The sequence below is a fragment of the Schistocerca americana genome, chromosome 7, assembly GCF_021461395.2.
Source record: "Schistocerca americana isolate TAMUIC-IGC-003095 chromosome 7, iqSchAmer2.1, whole genome shotgun sequence".
Taxonomy (NCBI): domain Eukaryota; kingdom Metazoa; phylum Arthropoda; class Insecta; order Orthoptera; family Acrididae; genus Schistocerca; species Schistocerca americana.
This window is the reverse complement of record NC_060125.1, coordinates 243,207,468-243,233,294: the sequence shown is the minus strand read 5'-3', so window position 1 is coordinate 243,233,294 and position 25,827 is coordinate 243,207,468.

Genomic DNA, 25,827 nt, shown 5'->3' with positions numbered 1-25,827 from the left:
AATCGACAATTCTGAACAAATTTCACAATATTCCTTTCTGAAATCGTGCGAATTTCGTTGATACTCTGAGAGCTAATGGAACTACATTCGTTGCTCTCTTTGCTGATGTTTCTACCAGTATTTAGCTTTGAACTGCTGAATTAGGTCATCAAAACAATCGCTTTAAGAGCTCATCCTCTAGCATCTCCAGCAGGATACTGCTCAACCAAGTGAATGTTTTTGCACTTACAAACACTTGATACCAGGCGCCTATATTCATTTTTTAATATTCTGGGGTGTACGCTGCCTTCAGGTTCGAACTTCCTGTACGATTACCAACCCTTAACACCACTTATTGATGCTCTGGAGTGGTTTCTGTCCTATCTTCATTTTATCTGCTTCCCCCATCAGCTCACAAGGAGTTTTTTAAAATCTTCTTTTCAAGAATTTTTTTCATTTCTTCCCTAATTTTCTAGATTTCGCCTCGCATATTTGTCCCATTAAATTGATTTCAGTCGCCTAAGATGTCACCATCTCCTTTTTCAAAGCTTTGTAGTCTGCCTTCATCTGTTTCCGAAGAGGCACATTGTGTGCTTTCATTTCTGTTCTCAGACCTAATAATAATAATAATCTGGCTCATTTTTCGCACCTTTTGTAAATTCGGCCTCTTGTTCTTTGTCTGCAGCCTCCTGTATGAGAATTTCCTGCTTTTATGTATCCATTTTTTGCCATACGGATAAGCTGTCTAACTGGTGAATCATACTGTCACGAACATCGACTTTTCTATTCTGTTAATTAACTAGGATTTCACTACTCTAGCCACTGACATTTTCTATGCTTTATTTTTACTCCTGTTGCAGTCTTGGTGGCATACCAACAAGAATCCTATCATCTTCCCTGGATAATCTGGTTCTTTATTCCTTATTTTTCAATATAGTTAATCCCACTTTCATTTTCCTACACTTGTGGCATTGTCACCAATATCAGGTCTCCAAAAACGCCTGCTGGTCGCATGCCACACCCAGCTCAGGACCATTAATGCACAAAAAATAAGGGGCAGCTCTCCCGTGGTGCACCTGTGGTATGTCGGGCAGTACACTTCCACTTTCCTCTAGAGTCGCAACACGTAACACTTGCCACTTCTAACCTTCGAAACATAATGACTTACGTACGAAACAGCTACTTCTCACTCTCAACAATCACACTGGACTCACTTTGCGAAATAGCAACGCCAGAAAATAAATCTTTACTTCGCAGAAAATGTCAAGCCTAACTCATACACTAAGAATCAAAACAACTAATAGTTTCTATGGGTTTTTAAACCATTCGTAATGCTGACAAAACGAAAAATGCCCATGATGACGACACAGCAAAAAGCCTCATTAGAAAAGGATTCGTCCAAGTGGAAGTTCTGGCTACAGGTGTAGGTAATGTTAAAGTCCACTTACTTTTCATCGGCTTGATATTGCAGCTCTCAATGCAGCGATATCTCAGCTGTTCATATCTTGTACCCCAATCACAGCTTACCAAGAAAGTATTCAAATTTAGATTTACTTACATTTGAGGCTTTAGTGAAATAAAATTCTACTGCTTAATCATTGTTAACTGACAAAATAGTTCTGAATCGCTTTGTTGCATCGTTAGTGGCCCCAGCAAGTGTATGAGGCTACTACCCTTTCCCCCAAGACTGGAAGATATGTTGCAGTAAATTTGACAGTTTTGTAAATGGGACTCTCACCTGTGCAGCCGGTATACCACGAGCCAGTTTCTCAAGTGTTTCTCGCTGCAGTCACTCAGTCTGTCAGCTGACGGTGCCAATGTTGGTGGCTTATGGAAGGCCTGCCAGACCAAGTTGTCGGATATGCCGAGATGAATGTTGGCAGTTTTCTCAATTTCCCGCCGCCGCCCCAGGTCGCTCACCTCGCAACGGGCAACTTTCACTCTCAACAATCCACTTGCCTCTCCCCATTGGTCCTGTCATTAGCAACGGTCCAGAAGCGCTGCTTCCTCCAAGCCCTCCCCCATTAATCGACGCTGCAACTGATTAGATTTTTCAGTGTCCTGTTTCTTTTATATATTTAATCTTTGTTTGGTTGAGAAAATAATTTACATTCTGTATTTACGGTTTTAGGTTAGTATCGACCATTCCTCTCTTTCTCAGTTCTGAATTTAACATTATACCTACGTGTAGCTACTTTATAAAGATGGTATTTGAACCTCCCTCTTGACGGGGTTGTTTTCTTTTGCCAGGGGCGCTCGCCTGTCCCTACCTTGGGTCACTATGTCACAGCAATTAAGGCATCCATCTTTAATCTCTTAACGCCTTACTGCACAACATTACCAAAATTTCCAAAAAAATTATTTTTTTCACAAAACACAACTGTTACATTTCGAGCATTGCGAAGTGTGGCTGGTTAAGATCGATGGAAGACATCACATTAGAAGTTCCTCGTAACCCTCACATTACTAGAGTCAATGTAAAGAGTCGTTTGAGGCGCTATAGAGAGCAACGCTATCAGACTGTGTACAGCTGAAAACGACTGATGAATCACGCTATACCTCGTAGAAATCTGATAGAAGGGTTTGGATTTGTTGAATGTCTGGAGTACATTACCTGCCAGTAAAGAAGTGGTAGTGTTAGGGTACGAGAGTTTTTATCATAGTTAGGTTGTGGTCCCCTTACTGCACTTAAAGGAATGCTTAATGTGGAAGGATATGAATCCATTTTACAGCATTGTGCCCACAACAGTGTTCAAGCCTTCATAAAGGCGAATGGTGAACACACACCATATTAATGTCCACCAGAAGGTGTCCAGAGACTTTTGATTTCATTTTATGTTCTGAAGTAAGTTTTAGAATCTATTAAATTATTTGTATCACTAGGTAGGCAATAAAAGATTTTTATGGCTGAAACCTCAATCCTTTCTGTGTCGCACTAAAGCTGTGTATCACATAGAGTATATTATTTTTCTTTCTAGTATTACATTTATGAATGTTAATGTTCTTTTCAAACTGCGGTTGATTTTTAATAAAAGGCTTGGTGAGAGACTAAATGTGCTGTGATGCTATTGTCAGTATTCCCAATTGTTTAAGGAGATGCTAACAAAAGGTTTTTAGAGTGAAAATTACATGTTTTCCTTATTACAAGCTTCTGTGCAACTAACATATTTTGTTCAATGACGTGCTAGAATATGATGGCATCAGAAATTAGTGAATAAAATAGAAGAATGTCAGTTTCTTTAAAATTCTTATCTCCAAAAACTGATATTATCCGTCGAGCGAAAGTGTCGGTGCATAGACGATCTGTAAATGTGACTTTCAGTTCAGTTTCATAGCAATACAATCATCATTATCATTATCATCATCACCATTTATTGCACGTAAACCGGCCATGTAGGCCATACCCATGACAAAAATACACAAATATATAAACATAAAACGTAACGATATGCTCAAAACATCCATTCCACCAATAACTATTAGATAGAATTGTAACATTAGAAAAACTGATTACATATGTATGAATATTTACTTCTGTCTCTGGTAGCCTCAGTGCTGGCTGTTGGATCTGTTTCTTCTAGGGTAATTAAAGGTCTGTCTTTCTACCCCGTTGGTGGACGACCTGTTGGACGTCTAACACTTGGATGACGTGTTGATGCTTTGTTTGGGAGAATAAACACCCTCTGCTCGGATAACATGTCCTGCTCAATATAATCTTATTCTGGCGTCCTGTGATAGTGATGTTTTGAATATGTTGCTACAAATGTTGTATGTATGTATTACGAGTAGGAGCTAAGCACCTTTGTTGAAGTGTGCTCACCTCTGTGAGAATTATTAGCTTTGAGGGCGTTCATTACACTCTTAATTTCTTTGGGAAAGCATAGAGTAATTGCAATTTGTCTTTATGTATGAAACATTGCTTCTTGTTTATGTTCTCTTCCTTATCCTTTGTATATACCGATCTTCTGAGCTACTTCAAGACGTTACCTACCTAATTTTTTCAGTCATTTGTTATCTGGTTGTTTTCTTCACGAAATACATCACATTCCATAACTAATTTCCCAGTTTCTCTATTAACTATTCCCCATACAGAAATAATTTTTTATCTGAATTATACAGAGATTTATTAATGTCTTTTACTTCTCTTTTCGTCCTATCAATTTAAAGCAATTTGCGTACCTTTGCATGTGCTATATGTACTTCAGGGGTTGCTTGATGCCTTATTAGTACTTACTTTATCGTTTTCTTGCGAAAGCAGCTGTTAAAGATTGGTAAAAAAACCATTTACAAATACATTAAATTTGGAATTGACTTGTCACATTACACACATCACTCCAGTCCACTTCCTATAAGGCTGCCTTGACGCTTCTTGTTGTCTGTTCAGTAACTACTCTATTTCTCATGCTACCACTTCATTTTAACTGGATAAATATTTTAGTATGGCTAGATGTGCATCATGGTCAGAGGGGCTATTCGATACTGAATAAACATTTATATTATCGTTTGTATGGCTCTCAGTTGTCCAGATGGATGCTCTCGTTTATGAAACACGGTATTTAGACAGCATTCCTAGCCGTCATCTTCACGTGATACCTCTAGAATTGGCGTCCCTGCTACATCGCGCATTCTTCATTCTCTTATCACTCCATCACTTCTCTCACTACCGGACCGGAAGCTACGTCGGCCTGAGAGAGGGGGTGATGAGAAGGAGCGCGGAAGGGGGGGGGGGGCGAACCGCGTTCCCTCAGTCCCTCTGCCGCTCTCGGGCGACGTTGTGACTTGACTTCAGCTGGCTGACCGCTAAGTCCCACGTTTTATTGAGTGTGCAGCCACTGTCTCTACTCATCAGGCCTTCGGTCACTCTCCTTTAGAAAACAGTCCCAAAACGATGAGGACTGTTTAGCTCTTCCGTTTGTTAATATTTCATTGAGTCCCCTGTTGCTATGCAGTGTCCCACAGTAGCAGATATTGTTATTTGTGTGATTTAAGTGTCTCCTTTATTTCTGGAACCTTTCTTCTTCAACTGTCCCACAGTCAGCCCGATGTATGTCTTACATCATTTACATGGAACTCAGTATACGAAGTCCCAAGTTAGCTTTCCGTACCTACTACTGCACGCGTTTTCTGAGGTACAGGGAAAATGCACGCAATGTGGCGCCGAACCAAGGCGAGGGCTCTTTTTCCTTGATACTTCTTTTTCACGTGAATTATCATTACTTTCGTGTGTATAATACAGGGTGATTCAAAAAGAATACCACAACTTTAAAAATGTGTATTTAATGAAAGAAACATAATATAATCTTCTGTTATACATCATTACAAAGAGTATTTAAAAAGGTTTTTTTTTCACTCAAAAACAAGTTCAGAGATGTTCAATATGGCCCCCTCCAGACACACGAATAATATCAACTCGATACTCCAACTCGTTCCACACTCTCTGTAGCATAACAGGCGTAACAGTTTGGATAGCTGCTGTTATTTCTCGTTTCAAATCATCAATGGTGACTGGGAGAGGTGGCCGAAACACCATATCCTTAACATACCCCCATAAGAAAAAATCGCAGGGGGTAAGATCAGGGCTTCTTGGAGGCCAGTGATGAAGTGCTCTGTCACGGGCTGCCTGGCGGCCGATCCATCGCCTCGGGTAGTTGACGTTCAGGTAGTTACGGACAGATAAGTGCCAATGTGGTGGCGCTCCATCCTGCTGAAATATGAATTGTTGTGCTCCTTGTTCGAGCTGAGGGAACAGCCAATTCTCTAACATCTCCAGATACTGTAGTCCAGTTACAGTAGCACCTTCGAAGAAAAAGGGACAAAAAACTTTATTGGCTGAAATGGCGAACAAATGTACAACTAAATGAAACTTTATAGCTCCCTTAATTCGCCGACAGATAGTGCTTAGCTCTGCCTTTTGTCGTTGCAGAGTTTTAAATTCCTAAAGTTGTGGTATTCTTTTTGAATCACCCTGTATATTCCAGGAACACGGTACAAACAGATTCAACGGATGTTGATCTTCAATTCTGTCCACACATTCTTTTCTCCTTAAAAAGATATGACGTACGCCCCTTTCAAGTTCCGTAGAGCTTTTTCTCGAAAGTCTTGATAAATATGGTTTATGAAAGGAAGCTGTACCACTCGAGGAGCATTGCAAAACGTAATATCAGTCCCGTCGACGTTTGGCGTCTTTATTCTTTGAGTAGCCTTTTGATGCGTTTTCAATACTTGTCCTCCTTATATGAACGTAATTTCTTGGGCGGTCGAATGGTTGTAGGATCCCAACGAGTTTTCGGACGGAGAACTTAATATTCCGACTTTCTATTCGTTTCCCTCAGCTTCTGCACGAAACATGCAGGTGCGACTGGATGAAACACTGCGATTGGTTCATTTGGTCTAAAATATAGCTGTCATATAATCAAACCTCGAAATCAGTGCATCTAAGAGTATGATCACTTCAGAAATGTCATTGTATACTTACACAAATGTACTTATTATTTCTGTCAGTTTATGGCTAACTTCATCTTATCTGTACCACAAATCAAATGTCATTACAAAAAGGGCTAGTGTACCTCTACCGATACACAAACGTAAACACAAAAAGTAATTACCACAGAATTATTTATAAAATTCTTTTCAAAATTAGGGGAATTCCGTGGTGTTAGAAATACAAAACCTGGTAGAACTATGCATTTGGTGATCTTATTTTATATGCAGCCACGATAGTTCATCACTTGTGACTTGGCAGCTGTGACATTCAAAGAGCATGAGTCACATTAAAGATGTATGAAATTCCGTTTCGTAATACGTTAACGTGAACAATACAACATAGGAAAATCTCAATGACATTGCAGTATTAGTGAAAATATAAATCTTTTAAAACATGTATCTGCATCTACTGACAATAAACAATATTATGGTTCAACATAAGACCTAACATACATAACTCTAATGTAAAGCGAACTTCTGCTTAAGATTTAAACTGTAGATGCTTCCTTATTCAGAGGTAATGAATGACCTGTAACATTCACTTTATGGTCAAAAGTAGCTGGACAACACTCAGTGGACACTGATAGGCGATGTGTCCACCATCTTCCTTTATGACGGCTTGATCTCTACCGGGCACACTTTCATTGAGGTGTCAGAATGTCTGTGGAGGAGTGGTAGCCCATTCTTCGTCAAAGCCGAAACCAGAGGGCAAATGATATTGGGCTTTGGATCTGGAGCAAAGTCGATGTTCTAACTCGTCTCAAAGGTGCTTGACTGAATTTAGAACTCTGGCCAAGGCAATCCATTTCAGGAATTTTATAGTTCACAAACCACTGTCTCACAGATGCTCCGTAATGATAAGGTGCATTGTCAAGCCAATACAACCATCGTCTTCGAACTGTTTCTCTAATACACGCACTATGCAATGCTGTAAACTGTTTTCATATCCTTCAACATTTACCGATTCTTAAGCGCAATAGCAGGACCACACCCTAACTGCAAAATATTCCTTCGTACCGTAACACTACCTCCTGTTTACTTCACTACTGGCACTACACATTATGGCAGGTAACTTTCTCTATGGCATTCACTAAACCCATACGCTTCCGTCGGATTTCCATAGGGTACAGTATGATTCATCATTCCAAATCACTCGCTTCCAGACATCCATTGTCTAATTGCGTCTCTCTTTACACCACCACAAGCGACACTTAGCACTGAGTACAGAAATGTCTCTATCTGTTGAGGACATGCTAGACCTCTGCAACGCAATATTTCTAACCCACTACACACAGTGACTTTAGAACTTACCAGTGATTCGTTCCACTGAGTCTATGAGAGTTTCTACAACTATCCTCCAGGACGCTCGACAGTACGACAGTACAAGTGGTCTCCCAGTTATTGGTATATCAGTGCTTATACCTCCACTTTTCCACTTGCCAGTCACATCACCAACAACAATCGACGTGAGCAGCTTCTTGATGAGTTGAAAATGGAAATGGAAATGAGCGTTTGGCGTCATTGCCGGGAGGCTCCTTACGGGGCAGGTCCGGCCGCCTTGGTGCAGGTCTTATTACATTCGACGCCACACTGGGCGACCTGCGAGCCGGATGGGGATGAGGTGATGATGAAGACCCCCACACAGCTGGGAATCGAACCCAGGCCCCTTAGGATGGCAGTCCATCACGCTGACCATTCAGCTATCGGGACGGACTCTTGATGAGTTGAAAAGTACCTAATGGATTTGTTACTCAGGTGACATCCAATGGCCGGTCGCGGTGGCCGAGCGGCTCTAGGCCCTTCAGCCTGGAACCACGCGACCGCAACGGTCGCAGGTTCGAATCCTGCCTCGGGCATGGATGTGTGTGATGTCCTTAGGTTAGTTAGGTTTAAGTAGTTTTAAGTTCTTGGGGACTGATGACCTCAGATGTTAAGTCCCATAGTGCTCAGAGCCATTTGAACCCCTTGACATCCAATGACTAGTTTACATTCGAAGTCACTGCACTTTCCTGACCAACCTATTCTGCTCTTACTACTTCTTCATTGACAACACAATTCTCCCTGCTTCCTTTTGTACTGGCAGCTAGTGGTCAATTCTTCATTACAAAGGGATGTCCAGATACTTATGATCAGGTACTGTATAAGCACACCAGACAAAAAATGTATCACCAACTGGAGATGTGTTATTAATAAACTGTAACACCGAATCTAGCCTTAATAATGGACAGGGTTCGGAGAGGAAGAGAATCCATAAGTGTCTCCAGGTAAGAGCTGAAGCTGCTCGTTGATGATTTCATTCTATATAGCTGCAAATTTCCGGGGAAGTAGATAGTTACGTTTCACCCGCTGCTCCAAATAGTCCCAGCCGTTTTCTATCACAAGATACAGCAACGTGCAGCGCTCTGAATAAGGCTGTTAGCTTCTTGGAAGAAGGGAGTATCCATTTCATACTTATAGTGAAGATATAGGAGAGAGGGGCTGCTGGAATAAACATGATCGTTCATGTTCACGGTAACTACAATGACTAGGTCCAAGGCATGGTGCGAAAACATCCCCCAAAATATTGCAACCACCTCCACCCTCAACTACACTCACAGAAAAAAAAAATTGCAATGCCTTGAATGAGTTGTGCGGTGTGAACGAAAATTGGCAGGCGTGTATCTACAGGTAAAAAAAATGAAATGAAATGTCGTGTGACGAGGGTCTCCCGTCGGGTAGACCGTTCGCCTGGCGCAAGTCTTTCGATTTGACGCCACTTCGGCGACTGGCGCGTCGATTATCTACAGGTGAGAAATGATCTCCATTCAAATTTCGCACCAGTCGCGTAAGAGCGGCGCTAGTAGCCCCACTATGAGGGTACAAATCAGGTTTGCTTCAAATAAACGCTATAACTTTCGTGAGCGTTAGTTACCTTCGAGAGTGGACGTGGTGAGTTGATGTTAGAATGCCTTTAAGGGGGGACGTTCATGGAAAACACACACTATTTCAAAAATGCACCAAATCCACAGTTTTGGAGATATGGCATTGAAATTTTGTACCACGCTTTACATGAAAGTAACACATTTACATATAAAATCCTTTGATTATATATATTCAACTTTTTTTGAATGAAATTTGAAGTTTTACTTTCAAAAAATAATGTATGTTCCTTTTTCTCAGAAACTATTCAAGAGATTTCTACAAAAATTTCTCTGTTTCATCTCTTTATATGTTGTAAGCTTCTCGCGTGAGGTTTTTGGAATAGTTTATATAGGAGAATTTTCATAATTTTTTTAATTATAATTCCACAAGTACAATTTAAAATTCATGGAAAATTTCAAGCACTTTGCCCCATATCTCACCTTGCAATCGGAATTTCAAAATTTGCTCTTGAGAGAACGTTTTTAAGGTAACAGAAACATGTGTACAAAATTTCATAATTCTAGCGTTCATAGAATCTGAGTAAAAAGGTACATAAACTTTAAAAACCAAAATTTTCAGGAAACGCAATTTAAAGTTCAACCTAACTTTTTTCCTTATGTCACTTCTTCAGAAGGCACCACATTTGTACTCTGGGTCGTCTTTCCCTTCAAGGCTTCTCTTCTGCTTTCTTGTTGTCTGTCTTCTTTCCTTTACCAGGTCTTCAACTGACTTTTCAGCTGCAGAGACGTGCTGTAAATCTATTTTTGTCAGGATTTCTTGAGTAAAATTTCCTATCTTGAAGCCCATCCTTTCTAATACCTTCATCCTCCCGACGTTCCCATCATTAAATACAATAACTGCATCATAAGTTGCAATTCTGACAACTGCAGCAGATGCAAATGTGTTTTTAGGGCATCGTTTCCATATGAGTGAATTTAGAGACTCATTTGGATTTTGGGTCTTGCCATGAACACACTTTTTGAGAAGTGCAGGATCGGCCAAATATGATCTATAAAACCAATGAGTATGTATCACGGCCTTCTAGATGTATCCCACACATGTTTGGTTGAAAGTAACACACAGAATCGTTGTGCACTGAGCTTGTATTGAAGTAGGCGTGGCAGGGAGGCCGCGTCACAATTTTAATTAATTTTCAGGCACTTCGGATGCGATTTCAATATTGAAACTTTGGGAACTTATTGTCCATGAGATGTACTAACAAATAAAAAATAAATCGAAAATTGACATTTTTGGTCAATTTCATCAACGTCCCCCCCTTAAGGCGAGAAAAATGCCATTATCAACATCTCACTGAGTTTGATGAGTTGTGTAATAGGGGTACGTTAAGCTGGGTGTTCTGTCTGCGATGTTGCAGAAGGTCTCGGCAGGAGTACAGCTACTGTAAATGATTGCTGGAAGCCGTGGTCACGACAATGTATGGTCGCAAGAAGACAGCGCTCCGAACAGTCATGTGGCAGTATCGTACTGCATCTGCAGCAGAAATTGGAGAAGCAGTTCGCACCACACTGACACAACGACCTGCTACAAATCGCTTACTTCAAGGATAGCTCCGAGCGAGACGCCCTGTAACGATATTCCATTGACCCCAAACCACCGCCATTTGCGACTTCAATGGTGGCAAGCGAGAGCTTATTGAAGAGCAAGATGAAGGTTTGTTATGTTTTCTGATGAAAGCTAGTTCTCCCTCCGGGCCATGTGTTGGTTTGTAGGAGGTCAGCTGAGGGCCTGTAACCGACCTGCCTTCGTGCTGGACACACTGGACCTACATCTGGAGTTGCCGTCTGGGGTGCGACTTTTTACATCAGCAGGGGTTCTCTCGTGGTTGTCGTAGGCACCTTGACTGCAGATTTGTACGTCAGTCTGGTGATTCGACCTGTCGTTCTACCGCCCGTGAACAGCGTTTCAGAGGGTGTTTTCCAGCTGGATAACGCTTGCCCACATACCGCTGTGATTCCCCAACGTTCTCTACAGAGTGTCGAAACGTTTCCCTGACCTGCTCGATCACCAGATCTGTCTCCATTCCAGCACCTATGAGACATCATCGGTGGACAACTCCAGAGTCATACACAATCAGCATTAACCGTCCCTGTATCGGCCAACCAAGTGGAACAGGCGTGGATGGCCGAGCGATTCTAGGTGCCTCAATCCGGAACCACGCTGCTGCTTCGGTCGCAGGTTCGAATCCTGCCTCGAGCGTGCATGTGTGTGATGTCCTTAGGTTAGTTAGGTTTAAGCAGTTCTAAGTTCTTGGGGATTGATGACCTCAGATGTTAAGTCCCATAGTGCTTAGAGCCATTTGAACCAGGCATGGAACTTCATCCCTTAAATTGACATGCGGAACTAGTAAAACACAATGCTTGCACTTTTGCACATTGCATTCAATATTTTGACGGTTACGCCGGTTATTAATGTACCAGCAATTCACGTTTACAATTACTTACGTCGCGCTCATACTAATCTGTGATCTTGCAATGTTAATGGGTTGGGGTTGGGTTGTTTGTGGGAAGAGACCAAACTGCGAGGTCACCGGTCTCGTAGGATAAGGGAAGGAAGTCGGCCGTGTCCTTTCAAAGGAACCATACCGGCATTTGCCTGGAGCGATTTAGGGAAATAACGGAAAACCTAAATGAGGATGGCTGGATGCGGGATTGAACCGTCGTCCTCCCGAATGCGAGTCCAGTGTGCTAACCGCTGCGCCACCTCGCTCGGTGCAATGTTAATCACTTACATAATATGCAACGTAGACAAATGTATTCCCAACATTTTCTTCCTCTATTGGCATTGTGATTTTTTCCATCAGTATATATCCTGCACACAATGCAGGTTAAATGCCTCATTGAGCCGATTCACAAGACGCAGTGGGTCATTTGGAAAGAGTCAAAATCTGGACTCAACAGACCACACTACTCTCTTTCACTCAGCTACTGCACCGTTTACAGATTGTATGGTCCACTGAAGTTGCGTTGCTTTTGTACTGTGTGGGCAATGGCCTTTAGCAAGGTATCTGACTCAGAATTTCCATTTCTAGCAGTTTCCTTGACGGTTCTCGATCGAAAAGTAAGACGGAATTGTATCTCCTGGCTGCAGTAATTCCTGTGGCACATACGTGCGACGAGCCATTCAAGGGTTGCAACTACAGCACGAAGTCCATGTATTCAGCGTATTTTTACTCTGTGGCTTTTTTGCAGGCATGTGACGAGGTAATAGAAGTATACAAGCCTAGCATAGACGAATGGAGAATCATTCCAGCGTCGATATAAACTTCAAAGAGTATAATCCATTTACAGAAGTGACTTTCACAATGTATAGATTGTTATGACCGGGCGTCTGGGAACGTGCAACGAAGTTGGTCGGCTGTTCACGTGTTGCTGTCGTGATCATCTATGGAAAGTAGCTGAAGGATGATGAAACATGGAGTTGGCGATAAGGTTTTGGACGTCTACGCCTCTTCACACTACATGGAGATCTGTTGCGTGTCTGAGCCACAGTACAATTCTGGGGCAGGCACAAGTGGTTTGGAGCACAACGTTTAGAGCACGTTGTTGAACATGGGGCTCCGTAGCAGACGATCCCTACTTCTTCAAATATTGACCCAGTGACGTCGTCAATTACGATTGCAATGGGCACAGGATCATCGACGTTGGACCGTATTTCAATGGAAACATATCGCCTGGTCGGATGAGTCGCGTTCCCTGTTACCCAAAGTCGATAGTCCTGTCCGAATACATCTTCACCCAGGCAAATGGCTATACCGCAAAAAGTACGCGAGCTGGGCGGGACCGTATTATGCTATGGGGTACATTCACCTGGCTTTGATGGGACGCGTCGCAGTAGTTGAAGGCTCCGCGACAGCTGTGCACTATGCCTGATGTCTTCCCTGACGGTGATGGAATCTTACAACAGAATAACTGTCTATGTGACAAAGCCGGAGCAGTGCTACAGTGGGTCTGAGGATCGTGCTAGTGGACTCACGTTGATATCCTGATCAGAGCCTCATGTAACGCACCTCGGACGCTATTAGACACCAGCTCTGCAGCTACAGATCACCAGCAAATGCTTCACGGGAATTGCGTGAGCTGTGCGTACACTTATGGTGCCACATACCTCCGGAAACGTGTCAAGGTGTTCTTGAATCGATGCCGCGCGTAGTCGCTGCCTTACTGCGTTCCAAAGTTGTATCAACACGTTGTTAAGCCGATGGTCATAATGTTTTGGCTCTTCAGTGTATCATAGGTTCATTAAAAAATAAAATAAAGTTGATATCAATATCCCGGCTACTAGGAAGTTGTGAAAACGCAACGCTGTTTGTTTCATGAGCCCCTGGACATAGTCTGCGTAGTTCGTAATAGATTACAAATGTCTTTCACCAGTCAAAAGTTATTTTAAACTATACGTACTCCTGCTTCAGCTACTCATCGTATCCGAATGGTCAGAATGAAAGCGAGCCAAGTGCTCGGTTGTAGGTAGTAAACCCCAGTCAATTGCATTTATGAGTTCATTAGTAATTAAATCAATGAAGACTGCAGTGAATCACTGGAATGTTATTTCACTGGCTATCAGTAGATTATATTCGGAATGAAACTTTCGTATTAACACCGAATAAAACAGCAGCAAACCAAATAATGAAATTAGATGGCTCTGAGGGAGACATATAAAAAGTTGAACGCATTGCATTAGTGGCGTTAGGAAACACAATTCAGCAATTTAGAAGCCATTTAACATTTATTCAGAAATAAATTCACAAGTAACTTCAGTTACGATCAGAGATGACTACTAAAGCAATGCCTCTTATTCTATGTATAACACAGTAGTTACTCCATAAACTATGTCTTAACACGTGGAAAAACCTCGATTTGGTGTAAGGAAGAATTCGTCTCATCTGCATGCACTCTCGCACATTCATATCACTGATTCATCCCACAATACACACACAGGAAGAAGAGAATATAAGGATAAATTTACGCACCAGATTAAAACACGGTACGCCACAGAAACGTTAAGTTTTACTGACCAACAGGGTGGACGGTAGCTCGGGCAGAAATTCTCCATCTCGGAGGTACAAAAAATACGAGTATATAGAAAGAAAGCAAACTCTCATACCATTCGAAATTCGAATTGAACAGCACGTTTGAATGAATAATAACGTTGAGCTGAAGGCTCTCCATGTTGCGAAGAGGCGTTGCCAAAGGCAGCCGACACAAAGAACCAGAGAACTCACGAAAGCTATTCAAAAAAGTAAAAATATACGCATGCGGAAAGTTATAAAAAGAAATCGCAGAAAGAGAAGGTGAGATTTATAGAACGGAAGGCTGTAATACACCACATGACAAACGCGTGGTTTGTTACCAATTCACACGCTACAATAAACCCGAAACTCTCGAAAAGAACTTAAAATTGAAACATGGAAAAAGAATTGTGGCACGACAAACGGTTAAGACACACACACACACACACACTAACGCACACACAACGCTTTCCACATAAAATATTCACCCTAAATAAATCGAGACACAGGGTGGACCAACCACTCTCCCATCGCTAAGTAGCGGTAGGACAAAGAATCACATTACATAACCGAAATATTAATAAGAATCGTCGAACTCCCTAACTAAATAGAAACTCCATTGTGACTTACCGTGCCTATACTTGTAAGGAACATCTTAGCATCTGAACCTCAACCAAATCCTTACCCATTTCAACTCCCGAAACTTACATAATAACAGATGACTACAGCAAACAGACTCATATTCCTATGATCCAGCGAACGGTGATGTTCCTCGCTACCGGTCGGTGGTCCACAGGGAGTAGGGGCAACGGGCAGAGAAAATACTTCCCGGGAACCTGTGCCAACCTCTGCAATAGCCGCTGACTAGTGTCCCTTAATGTCTCAGCAGAAGCTACTTAATCTCTACACAAAAGTTGGCTAAACTGCCACTATAACTTAGAGAATACCTACCCAGGAACCAGAGCACATCGAAACATCACACACAGATATTGGTAAACTATCTCTAGCAGACAAGACAAGGAATGAGAAAGAGGAAACAGAAGTATAACATGAAAACTTAAACAAACGGGAAAAGGAAACTCAGGAAATTGTGGTAAGTTTCTATGGGTCCATACTGTTGAGGTCATCGGTGCCTTGGCTTACACTTAAACTAACTTACGGTAAGGGCATCACACCTACCCATGCCTAGATGAGGACTCGAATCTCCTACGGGGGGGAGGGGGGAGTGGGGGGGGGAGGGGGGGCAGCCGTGCGAACCGTGGCAAGGCGCCTCAGATTGTTTGGCTAACCCGCGCGGCGGAAACGAAGGACTATACATATAGTACACGTATAGATTTATGAAATGTTAAGCATAAATTGAGAAATGACAGCCGAACAAAATACTCTGCTGCTCACCCTTCTTCCCAGAATCGAAAGCACAGATGTTACGACTAACAGAGGTGCAAGCGAATATAGGAAGGCTGAAGGCAGCTCAGTAGAACCAGTGGAACGGCTTAAATTGAGACATTTTAGTTTCAGGTAAAAAAAAAAAAAAATTGGCGCCTCCTCTTGTATTTAGCCCTTCACTTTCTTCAGCAATAAATATAAATAACCAGGTTCAGAATTTCAGTGTTATGGAAATTGTGGAAATTATGGTATTTGTTCAACAAAAGAGGATAAGATAGTATTATAAGTTGCAGAAATATGATATACGCTGCTCAATAAAAGTTTGGAATACCGCCGTAAAATGCGGTCCACTATAGTAGAGGTCTCATTGACCTAGGCACTTCATGCATTATCCAGTTATAGCTTACACACTATACAGGTTTTACCACTGGCATGCTTTGTGGCCGTTTCCCAGTCATGTAAATACACCGCTGCCGCAGCGGCACACAACGAGCAGTCAAGTGTCAACAACGGTACCATTCAGATTGAATTCAGCACTGCACTAAAATGTCGCGTAGAGATATACAACACTTCGATAGAGTCAGGGTAGAGAGTTTGCTTTCAGCAGGTCATACACAGCAAGATGTTTCCGATTGTTACATTTCACTCAAAGTGGTGTGTGCATAAGTGGTGTGTGAATAAGTACATAGAGATACGGAAAATGTGAACGATAGAGCTCGCTGTGGTCGTCCTCGTATGACAACACAAATGCAAGAGTACTTCCTCCAACTGTAGGCTCGCAGAAACAGAGATTCGCATCTCAGGCCAAACAGTGCGTAGAAGATTGCATTAGGATAGTCTCATCCAGAAAACTAGTGAGAAGTTTTGCACTGAACCAACGCAATCGATGCAATCGAAGGACCTGGTCTCTTGCACATCAACATTGGACCATTGCAGAATGGAGTAATGTCATACTTGCTGATGAGACCAGGATTGGTTTGGACAGGACGCTGGACGTGTTAGGGTTTGAAGAAGCGCTGACGACACCAGAAATACCGACTGGTTCAGGAAGTCCATCCGCTTGCAAGTGAAAGTGTAATGTTCTGGGCAGCAACAATGATGGGACGGCGGATCCCTCCAATTTCGATCTACGGCAATTTGACTCATCCCCGCCACCTCAAAGAGGTCCTACAGATGTGTCGGTGACACCTTCATCCTAGTCGACGACAATGCAAGGCCGCACCGTACTCTACAAATGTCTCGGTATCTTCTAAGATCCAACATCGACCGAATGCATTGGTCAGCACAATCCGCAGACGTGAATGCAACTGAGCATGCATGGAACCTGTAGAAGGCGGCCATTTCACAGCGTCCGTAGCTACCTGGCAAACCTCAGGACCTCACTGAAGCTGCCGCTGAGGGGTGGGACCTCATACGCCAAGATAAACTTGATGGTCTCGTCCAGAGTATGCCTCGCAGAGTGGAAGAACTCATCAATATGCATGGAGGACATACTCACTTCTAAAGACTGATAATTATCATCACGAGTTTTTCACTGTTTTTGTTTTCTAGATGTACACTTTAAAAGAGAGCCTGTTTTATTTTGTAACGATGTTTTATAGATTTTTTGTAACTAACCAGAGGCGTTCTTGTTTTCAGAGGCAATTATGTTTATTTTGTTAATAAGGTATTGTACAACCCTCAGAGGGTGTGTTGTTAGAAGTCATTGTAGTGAACTCCTTGGTATTCCAAAATTTTGTAAAGGTGTGTAGCTAGGATTATAGCCAGACAATACCACTATGTTGTAATAGCAATAAAACAAAATGTTAAACGAGAACCAATTTATAACGAAAGAATTAATAATGAAATTTGTTCCTGCGGAAAAAGAGTTGAGAAATGTGATCAAATTTTTACAATATTTTTTCGAATAATGTTGAATAAGACATAAAAATAGATGTCTCTTGTTGGCTGGCTCTGAGCACTATGGGACTTAACATCTATGGTCATCAGTCCCCAAGAACTTAGAACTACTTAAACCTAACTAACCTAAGGACATCACACAACACCCAGCCATCACGAGGCAGAGAAAATCCCTGACCCCGCCGGGAATCGAACCCGGGAACCCGGGCGTGGGAAGCGAGAACGCTACCGCACGACCACGAGATGCGGGCGTCTCTTGTTGAAAAAGCTTTACGGTACAGACCTGAGACGCGGAAATGGGAAATACAAAATACATAAATAATAAAAAACGTAATAACTTCAGAAGTAACAGATATATTTATTGACGATATACACTGAAGAGCCAAAGAAACTGGCACACCTACCTAACATTATGTAGGGCCCCCGCGAGCCCGGAGAAGTGCCGCAACATGCCATGTCACGGACTCGACTATGGTCTGAAACAGTGCTGGAGGGAACTGACATCATGAATCCTGCAGGGCTGTCCGTAAATCCGTAAGAACACGAGGGGATGGAGATCTCTTCTGAACAATATATTGCAAGGCATCCCAGATATGCTCAATAATGTTCATGTCTGGGGCGTTTGGTGACTATCGGAAGTGTTTAAACTCAGAAGAGTGTTCCTGGAGAAACTTTGTAATAATTCTGGAAGTGTGGGGTGATGCATTGTCCTGCTGGAATTTCCAAAGTCCGTCGGAGTGCACAATGGACATGAATGGATGCAGGTGATCAGACAGGATGCTTACGTACGTGTCACCTGCCACGGTCGTATCTAGATGTATCAGAGATCCCGTATCACTCCAACTGCACAATGCCCCACACCATTACAGAGCCTCCACCAACTTGAGCATTGCCCTGCTGAAATGCAGGGTCCATGAATTCATGAGGTTGTCTCCACAGCCGTACACGTCCATCCGCTCGATACAACTTGAAACGAGACTCGTCCGACCAGGCAACATGTTTCCAGTCATCAACAGTCCAATGTCGGTGTTGACGGACCCAGGCAAGGTATAAAGCTTTCTGTCGCGCTTTCATCAAGAGTACACGAGTGCGCCTTATGCCCTGAAAGCCCACATCGATGATGTTTCTTTGAATGGTTTGCACGCTGACACTTATTGATGGCCCAGCATTGAAATCTGCAGCAATTTGCGGAACGGTTGCTCTTCTGTCACGTTGAACGATTCTCTTCAATCGTCGTTGGTCCCGTTTGTGCAGGATCTTCTTCCAGTCATAGCGATGTCGGAGATTTGACGTTTTACAGGATTCCTGATATTCACGGTACACTCGTGAAATGGTCGTACAGGAAAATTCCCACTCCATCGCTACCTCGCAGATGCTGTGTCCCATCGGTCGTACGCCAACTAGAACACCACGTTCAAACTCACTTACGTCTTGATAATCTTCCATTGTAGCTGCAGCAACCTATCTATCAACTGCGCCAGACATTTGTTATCTTATATAGGCGTTGCCGATCGCAGCGCCGTATTCTGCCTGTTTACATATCTCTGTAAGTGAATACGCATTCCTACATCAGTTTCTTGGGCACTTCAGTGTGTTTCTACAAGTGTGGTACTGGAAATGTTTATTTTACACCCCTAATACATTTTGATACGCGCACGATTAGTGACGCGACACACATCTGATCTGTACTCCATTTCTCTCCAGGTGTTCTGCAGCATGGAAGGTGTAACATTTGCGATAGCTGTACGAATGCGATGGCGCAGGTCTGGTAGATGTGGAACCTGTGTCCAGTACATATTTGATAAACCCCTACCGAAAAAAAGCAAGTGGCGCAATATCTAGGCTTCTAGGGGACTAAGAAATCGATGCACTACCTTTCCCAGTCCAGCGATCTCCTGCTAAGGAGCCAACGCGGCCATTGCCGCGCATGCAAACTCGGTATCAACAGTCATAAGAGATTTTGAGTTACATATTCGTAGAACGAAACCAACCAATAAATATCTGGATTACTACTCAAGTTACTACGGTTTATACTATTATATATTTAACGCAGATGCTCTTTCTATTAGGCCCTACCCATATACTTTTCTGACTGTTGATGTGTCTAGGATAGTATAAAAGGCCAAGAAATCAAAATATGTGGGATTTCTATCATCAAAAATAGGACGGATCCTCAACAAACGCAAAGTTAAAATGATCTTTAGCCCTCTACCGAAGACAGCTGCTCTCCCATGTTTCATTAAAGATGATCTGGTGATTCCGAAGCCAGGGGTTTACAGGATCCCAGCTGGTGTGGCCGTTCACACATCCGACAGACGACACGTGCAGTCCATAGAGATCCACAGAGCATCGCAGTTTCACCCGGCTCTTACAGTCTAATAAATGGACGGTAGCAGAGCACTTCGATACTGGACACTCTATGGTCGAAATTTTAGCATCGACTTCATCTGTCTGGGACTCAGTAGCGAAAAAAGCAATTGAAATTCGGTTGGCGAAGAACTTAGTTCACTTGGATAAAGCATAAAATACGGCACGTTCTCTAATAATCTTACAAAGACTTCGTGACAGTGAAGCTCGCAGTGATACATCTATACTCCAGCGTGGATCGACTGCGCAGCCGCAGATATAACTCACGGATATTTTTTACCTGTTTGCCGCCGATCGACGTCTCTGGCGCCTTGTGAATCTGCAGCCGCGTGCACAAGAGCGCGGTCTGCGAGTTTACAAGAACGGAGCGAGTGCTGGAGCGCGAATCATTCGGCTGACTGTGTAGAAGGCTGAACGATACGCACCCGAAATGTCAAAAGAAAAAGTGGAATTTTTCGTGCACGCTCGAAGTTTAACGGAGCACTCAGTGCGCCGCGAGACATGAAGATGCAAAAAATGGAATAAAGTTGAACATACACGTATGTTGTATCTTTAGTTTAACAGGCTGTCTGACTGAACTGAAAATAGTGAAGACGACGAAAATCAAATACAAGAATAATTTGATTTGAGTCCAGGTGACTGTACAGCTTATAATGAAATGCAGTTTCAATTGTGTTACAAGAATGCTACAGAAAGATTTTTCAAATAGAATAAATGATTTTGAAGCTAGATGACCCGTCTCCCCGTCGCAGTGGTAAAACTGTATTCGTGATATCCTGTCGGAAAGGACACAGGTCGTGGCAGCTGAGGGAAAATCATCAAGTAAAACAGGAATGATATTTGCCGTTCCCCGCTTAAGTGATACAGGCCCTCTGCTGTTCCCAGTCTATATACGAGGTGTGGCTAGAAAGAAACCGGACTAGTACTGGTGAAACAATAAAACGAATGCAATAAGGCTGAAAGTCGCGTGGCCTGTCACGTGACTTTCGCTCCGCCTACTGCTCGAGTTTCATCTCCCTCCTGCACTCAGTCTGCCCGTGGCGTCTGTTTTAAGTAGTTGACGTTTTGTCTGTGCGTCGGAAAATGTTGAGTGTACAGAAGGAACAGCGTGTTAACATCAAATTTTGTTTCAAACTAGGAAAATCTGCAAGTGAAACGTTTGTAATGTTACAACAAGTGTACGGCGATGATTGTTTATAGCGAACACAAGTGTTTGAGTGGTTTAAACGATTTAAAGATGGCCACGAAGACACCAGTGATGACACTTGCACTGGCAGACCATTGTCAGCAAAAACTGATGCAAACATTGAAAAAATCGGTAAACTTGTTCGACAAGATCGCCGTTTAACAATCAGAGCAGTGTCTGAGTTAACAGGAGTTGACAAGGAAAGTGTTAGGCAGATTCTTCATGAAAGTTTCAACATGAACAAAGTGTGTTCAAAAATGGTTCCAAAGTGTCTCACAATTGAACAGAAGGAACGCCGAAGAATGATTTGTTCTGACGTCCTGGAAAACATTGAAAGTGATCCCAACTTCTTACAAAATGTTATTACTTGCGATGAATTGTGGTTTTTTACTTACGATCCCGAAACTAAACGCCAATCGATGCATTGGAAAACTCCTGGTTCTCCACGACAAAAAAAAGCACGAATGTCAAAATCGAAATTCAAGGCAATGATGATTGTTTTTTTGACATCAAAGGGATTGTGCACATTGATTGGGTACCAGAGGGACAAACAGTGAATCAGCATTACTACATTAGCGTCCTGGCTACCCTACGTGAGCGAGTACGGAGAAAACGGAACGATTTGTGGAGAAAAAAGTCATGGATCCTTCACCAAGACAATGCCCCAGCTCACAGTGCGTTGTCAGTGAAGACGTTTTTGGCAAAACACAACATTCCCATCTTAGATCATCCACCCTACTCACCTGATTTAGCTCCCTGTGACTTTTTTCTTTTCCCTACAGTCAAGTCAGCTTTGAAAGGAACTAGATTTGAGACTGTTGAAGCAGTAAAAGAAAAAGCGACGGAAGTAATGTATGGACTTACCGAAAATGATCTGCAGCATTGCTATGAACAGTGGAAAATTCGTATGGAGCGGTGTAGAGACCGAGGAGGAGAGTACATTGAAGGAGATAACATGAAATTGTAAATAATTGTAAATAAATGTTTTTTCCAGCATCAGTCCGGTTTTTTTCTAGCCGCACCTCGTATGTCATTTATGAGACATCTGGGCAGCCCTCATAGACTTTGCAGAGGGTGCTCTCGTTTACTGTCTAGTACAGTCATCACAAGATCAAAACCAACTTGAAAATGATTGACAGGTTACCTGTATAGATACAAAAAGTGGAAATTGACAGTAAATAATGAAAAGTTTGAGGTCATTCACGTTGGTACTAAAAGGAATCCGTTAAATTTCGGTTACACGATTAACGGCACAAGTGTAAAGGCTATCAATTAAAGTAAATACTTAAAGACTACAATTACGAACATATAAAATTGGAACGATCACATAGATAATGTTGTGGGGAAAGTGAACCAAAGACAGTGTTTTATTGGCAGAACGCTTAGAAGACGCAAAGGTCTCCTAAAGAGACTGCCAACGCTACGCTTGTCCGTTCTTTCCAGTAGCGTTGCTGTCAGATACAGTCCCTGTCAGATACAATCCGCGTCACGCAGAAAGGAGGCCCGATTTTCAACCATTCTGCACAGCCCCTCTCCACTAAACGCTGACAGCCAACAAGATCCATTCTCTTCGCGAGCGGTTAGTCGCGAATGGATCGTTTTGACAAGGATGATTTAAGGCGATCATTGTTTGCAATGGATATAAATGATTAATATCCGACGTCACAAAAACTTGTTACAATTATCCATTAGAAAATTGGCTCGAAATGTAGGGCTTCTTCAACTCAAAGAATTTTAAGACATTGATTTCAGTGGAAGAAAGTTTTTAATAGAAAGAAGTTACGCAGCTACAGCACAAGGCACATACTTTGGGAAAGATACAGAAAGTAAGACAAGAAGGAACTTCAATAGCGTATCACCTCGATGAACATGGCTTAATCAGATTCATTACAGGAAAACCTGCAGGAAAATGCCACGGAGCGTGTTAATTATCGTGCTGTCGGAGGTTTCCGACGTTATCGAGCAGCATTCCCTCGTGTTATTCGAACAAAAAAAGTTGGTTGTTTGCTTTTTCCATGGATCATAAATGCCGTCGACGAGTTAGTTTACACTCATAATACTCTTCGACAACGAAAAATTATATACTGTCCATTTACTCGATAGTCTTTTGCATCAGCTTATGCTACTAGTAGCTCTGTTTTAAATACTGTGATTTACATTTAAATATTGTCAAATACACCCACACAGACGTATTATACAGGGTGTTACAAAAAGGTATGGCCAAACTTTCAGGAAACATTCCTCACACACAAATAAAGAAAAGATGTTATGTGGACATGTGTCCGGAAACTCTTAATTTCCATGTTAGGGCTCATTTTAGTTTAGTCAGTATGTACTGTACTTCCTCGATTCACCGCCAGTTGGCCCAATTGAAGGAAGGTAATGTTGACTTCGGTGCTTGTGTTGACATGCGACTCATTGCTCTATAGTACTAGCATCAAGCACATCAGTACGTAGCATCAACAGGTTAGTGTTCATCACGAACGTGGTTTTGCAGTCAGTGCAATGCTTACAAATGCGGAGTTGGCAGATGCCCATTTGATGTATGTATTAGCACGGGGCAATAGCCGTGGCGCGGGACGTTTGCTTCGAGACAGATTTCCAGAACGAAGGTGTCCCGCAGGAAGACGTTCGAAGCAATTGATCGGCGTCTTAGGGAGCACGGAACATTCCAGCCTATGACTCGCGACTGGGGAAGACCTAGAACGACGAGGACACCTGCAATGGACGAGTCAATTCTTCGTGCAGTTGACGATAACCCTCATGTCAGCATCAGAGAAGTTGCTGCTGTACAAGGTAACGTTGACCACGCCACTGTATGGAGAGTGCTACGGGAGAACCAGTTGTTTCTGTACCATGTACAACGTGTGCAGGCACTATCAGCAGCTGATTGGCTCCACGGGTACACTTCTGCGAATGGTTCATCCAACAATGTGTCAATCCTCATTTCAGTGCAAATGTTCTCTTTACGGATGAGGCTTCATTCCAACGTGATCAAATTGTAAATTTTCACAATCAACATGTGTGGGCTGACGAGAATCCGCACGCAATCACGTCATCAACACAGATTTTTTGTGAACGTTTGGGCAGGCGTTGTTGGTGATGTCATGATTAAGCCCCATGTTCTTCCACCTACGCTAAATGGAGCACGTTATCATGGTTTCATACGGGATAATTCCTGCACATTTCAGTCGAAGTGTTCGTACGCTTCTCAACAACAGATTCGGTGACCGACGGATTGGTAGAGGCTGACCAATTCCATGGCCTCCACGCTCTCCTGACCTCAACCCTCTTGACTTTCATTTATGGGGGCATTTGAAAGCTCTTGTCTACGCAACCACGGTACCAAATGTAGAGACTCTTCGTGCTCATAGTGTGGACGGCTGTGATACAATACGCGATTCTCCAGGGCTGCATCAGCGCATCAGGGATTCCATGTGACGGAGGGAGGATGCATGTATCCTCGCTAACGGAGGACATTTTGAACATTACCTGTAACAAAGTGTTTGAAGTCACGCTGGTACGTTCTGCTGCTGTGTGTTTCCATTCCATGGTTAATGTGATTTGAAGAGAAGTAATCGGTTTTAAAATTTATTTTGCTCGTCATATATTTGAACGTGTTATACAAGGTGCCGTGAGCAAGTGAAGCTGATTGATAATCACAGCAACACGGTTTGGCAAAGAGGATATTGTTTGTCCTCTCTCTACCGACAGGCTTAGGCAAACATCCCCTCCACGCGTCGTTATCACTGCACCTCTCTGCGCGGAAGCGCCTACCTACTTGACGTGGACTGTATGATCGACGGAAAGCATCGACAAAATTCAAAGACCGACAACTTGCTTTGTAGTATCGCTACATAGGGCAGTTAGTGTCACGGTTATGATACGTAAGTTGGGTGGGGGGGGGGGGGGGGTGGAATATTCATTAAAACAAAGGAATTTTTCGTAGTTCCGATTGTTTTTCATGAATAATCACCAGCTCTCTCCCCTCGAATTTGGAGCTATTTTGTTGGCGCTCACCTACATAGGGAGAAGTGGCCATCGAAATAAAATAAGAGAAATCAAGGTCCACATGGAAATATTTCAGTGTTTATTTGTTACTCGCACTATTCAACTGGAACGGTAGCGAAAAAGGTAGAAGGTGAATCAATGTACTTTCTGCTAGGCACTTCATTGTGAACAGGGGAGTAATCGTGTAGATGTAGATGGAATTTGGATGGAATAATAGGTTTACAGTTGGCAATTAATAGATATTATCCATAAAGAGGGCAGTCAGTTATAAAATTATCAATTAGGAATTCGTTATAGAAAAGCTTAAACTAATGCATGAAATAATTTTCAAAAACATATATTTTGCTACTATTGCTGTTGGGTCCAGTGCAAAGACTGGTTTGATACAGCTCTCCACGTTTATCTATCCTGAGCAAGCCTCTTTATTTCTGCATTATGTATGTTAATTTTAAGTTGATTTTTGTAGTCAATCTTTTCTCTCCCTCTACTATCGACATAGTGAAACAGAACAAAATGTGTAGTGCATCCTATAAGTTTAAAATAGTGTCGAAAATCACATACAACTGTCAAATGCAACCAAAAGGACAGG